Below are 9,197 nucleotides of genomic sequence, written 5' to 3'. Positions count from 1 at the left end.
ATATATATATATATACACACATACACATACAGACATATATATCTTGTTTTTGTTAAGTGCCATTGAGTCAGTTCCAACTCATAGTGACTCTGTATAATGTTTCCAAGAAGCAGCTTGTGGGTTTGAACCACCAATCTTGTGTTTATCAGTGCAGTGCTTATTCTACAGTGACACATAAGGATTCTGTGTGTATGTGTGTATATATATATTATTGTTAAGTATTGTCAAGTCAGTTCTAACACATAGTGACCCTGTATAGGGTTTATGAGGAGCGGATAGTGAGCTTGAACTGCCAACCTTATGGTTCAAACTGACCTTGCAATCCAGCATATTAACCTCAGATAGATAGATTAGACAGATACATACATACATACATACATACATACATAGATAAAGACAGTTTTCCCTGTAGAATGTCTGGCTGTTCCTGGTGGTGTATGTAAATAGCCTGGATGTTGCTGTGGGTTTGCTTTGGTTTGCTAATTGCAAGATCTCAGAAATCTTGAGAAGTAGTTCTCCCTAGTTCTAAAGGATCACAATAAGGTGCAATTGACCCAGTGGTAGTGGGTGTGGTTTTGCTTAGGTGGTAGCGTAGTGGTTACGAATTGGGCTGCTATCCTCAGGGTCAGCCGTTTGAAACTACCAGCTGTTCTGCGGGAGAAGGATGAGGCTTTCTGCTCCCGTACAGATTTCCAGCCTCGGAAACTGTACAGGGTCACTATGAGTCGGAACCAACTCCACGGCACACAGCCACCAGCATACAGAATATGTCACCAGGAGTTGTCTTAGCTTTTACTTTCACTCCTAGTTACTTTGGGAGTAAATCCCATCTAGGATTTGCTTTCCTTTGTAGTGAAGGGGGATAATAACACCTAATCTATTTATGCTATAAAGCAAAGGTGGGGGTACCTTTTTCTGCCAAAGGCCATTTAGACACTTATAATATCACTTATTATAAATTTATGTTGCTATGAAAAAAGCTTGTAGAGTTATTGGATTTTGAGTCCCACCAGCAGTTGCCTTGTCAGGGACAGACCACATGATTTTGAGATCTTATAGGGCCCGTGGACCCGATGTTCCCCACTCCTGCTATAAAGACTAAAAGTGGCCATGACCTGACAGTGATTAAAGGCTGTAAAACAAATGAATCTAGTATTTACTGCCTTAAAAATCAAACAAAATTGCTGTTGAATTGATGCAAACTTACAGCAACCCCATAGAACAGAGTAGAACTGTCCGATAGATTTTCCAATGCTGTAAATCTTCGTAGAAGCAGACTATCACCTCTTACTACTACATCTTTCTCCCACAGCATGACTTGTGGGTTCAACTGAATAAGTTCATTTGGCAACTGAGTACTCTACCACTTTGCCACCATGGTTCCTTCACAGTTCCTAATTAGTGTCAAGACCTAAGTTGCCTGGCTACTCTGTTGCCCATGAAATTAGTATTTATTAATTATCAAATGTAAAGCTATTTTTCTTGACATGTTCTCCATTTAGGTCTATACACTTTGGAAGACTGTGTTTCCGTCTTCCTAACCCTTCCTTACTGGTGTGGCGCTGTGGGCTAATGTGTCAGACTGCAAAGTAATTTGAACTACAAGGTCAGTGGTTCAAACTCACCAGCTGCTCATTGGAAACCCTATACAGGGTAGCTATGGGTCAGAATCGACTCAATGATGGCACTTAACAACAACAAACCCTTCCGTGAAGAATTCTGAGCTCTTTCATTCATACTTTATCAAAATGACTGTTTTGGTATTCTTGAGAGATTTAATTTATATTCCTTTGAAATGTTCTTTACATTTGGGTACAACAATAAGTGTGAATGATGTAAGATCAGGTCTTCAGGAGGGATGGGGAAGATTTCTCAACAAAATTCTCATAGGACAGCCCTTGCTACCTTGAAGAGTGGGCCAAGTACATTGTCATGATGGAAAAAAACTCCTTGTTGCAACTTCCCTGGCCTTTTCCTGACTAATGCAATGCTCAGTTTTCTTAAAACTTCATGATAAGCTCTATGGTCATCCTGTGTTCTTTGAGAAAATCTGTCAAGATTTGAAATCACCACAAAAATTTACTAAAACCTCTAATTTTACCTTTCTGCCTTGAATTTAACTGGCCCAGCAGATCCTCTCAGAATCCACTGCTTTGATAGGACCTTTATTTTGAAGGTCCCCTAGAGAGACTGTGACAAGTGCATTACTGAGAGACCACTCTGCCACCATCCACTGATCAGAGACATGTTTAAACATGTTTTTCTTGGAATAAACTTGTGCATATATGAACTAGATCCTTAATAGCAATATTTTTTTCTACTTACTTTTGATAAATAGCTATTCGTTGCACAGTGTTTAAGTGTTCAACTGCTAACCCAAAAGTTGGTGGTTGGACCCCACCAGCTGCTCCATGAGAGAAGGATGTGGCAGTGTGCTTTCATAAAGATGACTCTGTCCTTTAGGGATTCTATGAGTCAAAATCAGCTCGAAGGAAATGGGCTTGAACTTCAATATGTGATTGTTCTCATCCTAAGCCGGAAACAACAGGGTTTTGTTTTTGTTTTTGTAGCAGCTCTAAATTGACGAGAAGTTGCTGTTATGAGACTTGTAAAGACTTTCTTTTAAAGTTTTCTTAGACTGTCATCAAAAGCATACTTTACCATTGGTCTAACACAGACTATAGAATAAGGATGCTTATTCTCTTGGGGAATTAAAAATGAGAGGAAATCAATGGAGGACATTTTTTCCCTTTCTATTATTTTTTGGGAAGCATGGTGGCTCTGCATGATAAGCACTGGACTACAGACAACAAGGTCAGCAATTTGAGCCCACCAGCAGAGCGCTCCATGAGAGAAAGATAAGGCTTTCTGTTCCCAAAAAGATGTACAGCCTCAGAAACCCTATACAGGATCACTATACAGAGTCAGAACCAACTCAAAGACACTTAACAATACAACAACATTGTTCCCTGGAGTCTTTGTGTGGTACAAATGGCCCCTGGTTGCTAACTGTAAGGTTGATGGTTTCAGCCCAACAGGCACCTTGGAAGACAAACCTAGTGATCTTCTTTTCAAAAATCAGTCATCAAAAACCTTATGGAGTACAGGTCCACCCTGACACGGGCAGGGTCATCATGAGTCAGAATAAACTTGAAGGAAACTGATACTTATCCTGAGCTACAAATGTGTATTCTTGTCTTTTGAAATCACCAGGGTCTGAGTATGTCCATATGTTTGCAAGATATAATAATTGGAGATAACAACTGTGAACCAGACAGCTTCAGTTCAAATACCAACTCTACCTCATAACTAGATGTATGATCTTGTCTTTGCCCTAATTTTTTAACTGTTGTTGTTGTTATGTGCCATCGAGTCGGTTCCGACCCATAGCGACCCTGTATAGGGTTTCTGAGGCTGGAAATCTGTACGGGAGCAGAAAGCCTCATCTTTCTCCCGCAGAACAGCTGGTAGTTTCAAACGGCTGACCCTGAGGATAGCAGCCCAATTCGTAACCACTACTCTACCACCTAACTCTACAGGGTCGCTATAAGTCAGAACTGAATCCACAGCATATTATAACAACAACAACAAGGGTTATTCTGAGGATTAAGTGTGCTAATGCATATAAAAGAATATGACTCCCCAGTGAACACCTCATCAACTTTGAGTATCATCATCTACCCTTGCTATCACTTAGGCAGTATTTTTGCCAGTTAATAAGAAAATGGATTTTATTTTAATCTGAATAAATTTAATTATTAAGAATAGTAGTTTTATTTTTCAATTTTTTAATTTACCACTAGAGTTCTTCCTGATGTATTAACCATTTATGGTGCTATAGGATAAGCATTGGATTGCTAACTTCAAGGTTGGCCATTCAAACCCACCAGCTGTTCCTTGGAAGCACTATATAGGGTCAGTATGAGTTGAACCAACTCAATGGTATTTAACAGACTCTTTTTTATCTTATTGATACCATTCCAACATCACATTTAGTTTGCTAGTGTTCCTTAAACATGTATTTGCAAGTCAGATTAAATATGATTCAAGATAGAAGTAAAAACAAAGTTTGGCTTAGAAGTCTCTAAAGTCAAATTTTGAAATGAAAATTTCCTTAGCTTTTCAGGTTCCTGTTGTGTGTTTTATAATATTTAAGATAGCACAGTGAGCTAACACAATTGATAATAACTACTAAAACTGCAGCTGATGTTTTAGCCCAACAATCAATATCTAATTATGTATTTTATTAAAGAAATAATTCCAGGGCTTTAATCTCATCTTAAAGCAATATGACCAATGTGCATATCCAACTGTTTTTTTACCTAACTGTATTTTTCAGTCTTGAATTACTGGGCTTCAAAATTATACTAAGATCTTTGGCTAATATTCCAGGGTGATGAGATGAATAATAATCATACATGCACTGTTTTTATCCTGTATAATTTTATTTACTGAACCATCATAAAAATATGTTTATAATCAATTTCATGCTTTCGATTATTTTCTCACTTAATAGGGACCCTTCATTAAGATTTTCCACAGCAACATGAGATGTAATTTTTTTACTTTCTTAGAAGACAAAGTATACGAATGATGACAAATAATAATTCTATGGTGCTTGCTCTGGTAGCGTAGTGGTTATGAATCGGGCTGTGAACCACAAGATCAGCAGTTCGAAATTACCAGCTGATCAGTGGGAGAAAGATGAGGGTTTCTGCTCCTGTACAGCCTTGGAAATCCTGTACACAGTCGCTATAAGTCAGAACCAACTCCATGGCACATAACAACAAATAAATGGTGCTTGCTACATGCTAAACACCATTTTGAGCACATTACACAATTTTCATTTACCTTTCACAAATACCATTTGAAGCTGGTAGTATGAACTCCATTTTACAAACTGGGAAACTGAGGTAGAAGAAAGATAATTTATCAAAGAACACCCAGATAATGTGGTACAGCAAGACCTAAACTTAAGAAAATAATTTTAGAGCAAGACAAACTTTCCTGTAAAGCAGTAGTTGGGACCATCCAGCCCACAGACCGTATGGTGATTGTGTACTATGGAGTCTGTTCTGACTCGTAGTGATCCTGTATAGGGTTTCCAAGATTGTAACAAATCTTTACGTGAGTATCTTTCTCCTGTGGAAAGGCTAGTAGTTTCGAACTGCTGATCTTGAGGTTTGCAGCCCCACTCGTAACCACTACAATACCAGAGCTCCTTTTGCAAACCATTTAAGGTCCTCGAAATCATTCAATCTGGACCAGCCAAGGCAATCACAGTTCCAGCCTTAGGGGTGATTTAATTAAATTTAATTTAATTTAAAAAATAGCAGGCTACTTTTTAAATTCATAATTTGTATTGCCTGTTGTTGTTGTTGTTGTTAAGTGCCGTCGAGTCGGTTCCGACCGATAGAGACCCTGTACAGGGTTTCCGAGGGTGTAAATCTTTACGGGAGTAGAAAGCCTCATCTTTCTCCCGCGGAGCGGCTGGTAGTTTCAAACCGCTGACCTTAAGGTTCTCAGCCCGATTCGTAACCACTACGCTACCAGAGCTCCTTTTGTATTGCCCGAAAATGATGTTATAAATATCCAAATGACCCTTGGGAGAAAAAATGTTCCCCACCCTGCTGTAAAGGGTCAGATAGTAAATATTTTAGGTTTTTGGGTCTCGCTGTTGCTAGTCAGCTCTGCAGCTTTATTGCAATACAGTAATAAGCAGATGTGGCCATGTGTCAATAAAATACATAGTATTTAATTACATTGAAATTTAAATTTGATATTATATTTAGTATAATTCCAAGAATTTTTCATTTTTTAATTATTTAAAATTATAAAAAATCATTCTAATCCTACGGGCTGTATGAAAATAGGCATCAGACCAAATATGGAGTAAATCTGCCAGATTACATGGTAATTGTATGTATGACTTTTTAAAGAACTACTGGTCTATTTTTCACAGCATGCTACGTTCCCACCAGCTATGTACAATAGTTCTAATGTCTCCACATATTTTCCAGCATTTATATTCAGTGTTTATTCGGTTGTTTGGTTGCTGTTTAAATTATAATTTAATTTTCATTTTAATCTCTCCTTTAGAGTATATATATACCTTTATATTTTATTCTATTAGTTTCTATTTTAAATGAAACTGTTTTCTTAATTTCCATTTTGAATTGTGTCAGAACTCTGGTGTGGCACTGTGGGTTAATGTGCCAAACTTTTTAAGCCATTTGAAATGCAAGGTCGGCAGTTCAAGCTCACCAGCTGCTCATTGGAAACCCTATACAGGGTCGCTATGGGTCAGAATCAACTCAACAGCACTTAACAAAAACAATGTCTATAAATATAAATGATATTTATAGGTTGATTTTGTACCCTACAATTTTATCTCTAACAGCTCCTATGGATTCTTTTGAGTTTTCTACACATAAGATCATGACATCTGCAAATGAAATAGTTTTACTTTTCCCTTTCCAATTTTGATGCCTTTTATTTATTTTTCATACCCAATAACCCTGGGGCTGTAGTATAAGCACTCCACCACAAGGTTGGTTTAAACTGGGAGGTCAGCGATTCAAACTCACCAGCCACTCCTCAGAAACCCTATACAGGGTCGCTATGGGTTGGAACCGACTCCACGGCACTTAACAACAACAATTACATTAATTGATTTCTATATATTGATTTACCCTTGCTTTTCTAGAATTTGTTGTTGTCATTAGTTGACTCCCACTCATGGCAACTCTGTGTATAGGACAGAATGAAATGGTACCTGGTCCTATGCCATCTTCTAATGGTAACTATGCTTCAGTACATTGTGTGACCATGTGCCAATCTATCTCAATAAAGGTTTCCCTTACCTTAGCTGTCCCTCCACTTCACCAAACAGGAGGTCTCTCCCCAGTGATGTTCCCTCTGAACAATGTACACAAGCTGAAACCCCAGGCAATGTTTTGTGATCTACAGGGTTTCCACTGGTTAATGTTGAGAAGTAGATCCTCAGGTCTTTCTGCCTAGTCTATCTTAGTCTGAAAGCTCCTGTGAAGCCTGTCCTCCATATCTGACTCTGATGGCATTAGAAATATAGGTGGCATAGCTTCCAACATGATAGCAACATGCAAACAAGCCACCACAGTACAACAAGGTGACACACAGGTAGCAGCATGCTTGACTATATATATGTATATATATACATACATAGTCTTTCTGGCCATTGTCTTCTAACTCCCACAAAATAATTTGACTCTTGTTATCATTGCTAAGTGCCTCAGAGTTAGTTCCCATTCATAGCTGGCCTGTAAAATGTTTCTGAGGAGTGGCTGGTGAGTTTGAAATGCCAACCTTGATGTTAGCAATCCAGTGCTTATCCTACATCACCACAACAGGCTCCAAGTATAAAAAGAAGGTGCTTGTGGCCCACCAAGAAGATTGGATGACTTTATTTTTTCCTAGTTATTTTGCTAATAATAGGCATATTATTATAGGTATATATATTGCTAATAATAGGTATATTTCAAATTAGGTATATTGCACTCTTGTGGGTATGATGTCATGCAAATAAGGTGTATCACTCTCTGATGAGAGGATTGATCAGTTTTGCCATTCCTCTTAAATTGAGCCACCCCAGAGGGGGCAATGGGGTCATAACAACCATCAAAAAGAAGAGATGGGAGCAGAGAGTAACCTTTAGTCCCAGAATCCTTGCTCTGAGAATGTCCTAGAACTAATAGAGAAAGAGAGACAGTACTATCACTGGAAATGATACATTGTTGTTAAGTGCCATCGAGTCAGTTCGGACCCATAGCGACCCTGTATAGGGTTTCTGAAGAGCAGCTGGTAAGCTTGAACCACCAACCTTGCAGCTGAAACTGACTTTTCAGTCCAGCACACTAACCCACAGCATGACACCAGGACTCCACACACACAGAGGATAAGTGTGTGGACTCCACATACACAATGTATAAATGAATGAATGCTTGCTGTCTCATTTGAAATTTTAATTTACTTTACCCTAATTTCTATGGAAGAAAATGTCGTATTAATTCATTAGTTAACCCCCACAGAAAATACTGTTGTTTTTGCTGTTAAGTAATGCTATCAAATCAGTTCTGACTTATAGCAAACTTGTATAGATTTTCTGACTGGTAAATTTGAACTACCAACCTTGTGATTAGCAGTCTAATGTGCTTATTATACAGTGCTATACCAGAATCCCCTGAATTTCCAAACTAAATAGAATTGTTAAGCATTATACTGAGAGTAAGCAACAGATGCAAGATGTATTAAGAGCTCTGACCATCCAAAATGAATATCCTGCCCTTTAAATGTACAAATGATAGCTTAAGTCTACTGACAGCAGAACGTGACTTTATAACTATATATATATATATATATAGCTCTGGTAGCGTAGTGGTTATGAATCGGGCTGCGAACCTTAAGGTCAGCGGTTCGAAACTGCCAGCCGCTCCGCAGGAGAAAGATGAGGCTTTCTACTCCCGTAAAGATTTACACCCTGAGAAACCCTGTACAGGGTCGCTATGGGTCAGAACCGACTCGACGGCACTTAACAACAACAGCATATATATATATATATAAATTATATCATGTTTGGTAAGATGGAGAGTCAGAGAAAAAGAGGAAGACCCTTAGTGAGATGGATTGGCAAAGTAGCAGCATCAATGGGCTCAATCGAGGCAACAATTGTGAGGTTGGCCCAGGATCTGGCAGTGTTTCATTCTGTTATACATAGGGTCACTATGAGTCGGTACTGACTCAATGGCACCTAACAACAAATATATATATGTTGGTAAGTGTTGTAAAGTGCCAGTGAGTCGATTCCAACTCATAGAGACCCAGTACAAGGTTTCCAAGGAGCAACTGGTAGGTTGGAACTGTTAACCTTGTGGTTTGCAGTCCAGTGCTGATCCTACAGCACCACACCAGGAGTCTACATATGTATATTAGTGACTATCATTATAGATACAAAAGTGAGTAACGCAGATTTTCCTAAGCAAGGGGATGATCTGGCCTATTGTTGTGAGATGCTATCAAGTCAGTACTGACTCATAGTGATGCTGTGCACAACAGAATGAAACACTGCTCAATCCTGCACCCACCTCACAATCCTTGATATGCTTGAACCCATTGCTGCTGTCACTGTGGCAACTCATCTAGTTGGGGGTCTTCCTCTCTTT

The sequence above is a fragment of the Chrysochloris asiatica genome, unplaced genomic scaffold (genome assembly GCF_000296735.1).
Source record: "Chrysochloris asiatica unplaced genomic scaffold, ChrAsi1.0 scaffold00108, whole genome shotgun sequence".
In the NCBI taxonomy this organism is placed as follows: Eukaryota; Metazoa; Chordata; class Mammalia; order Afrosoricida; family Chrysochloridae; genus Chrysochloris; species Chrysochloris asiatica.
Note: the sequence above shows the minus strand (reverse complement) of the source record.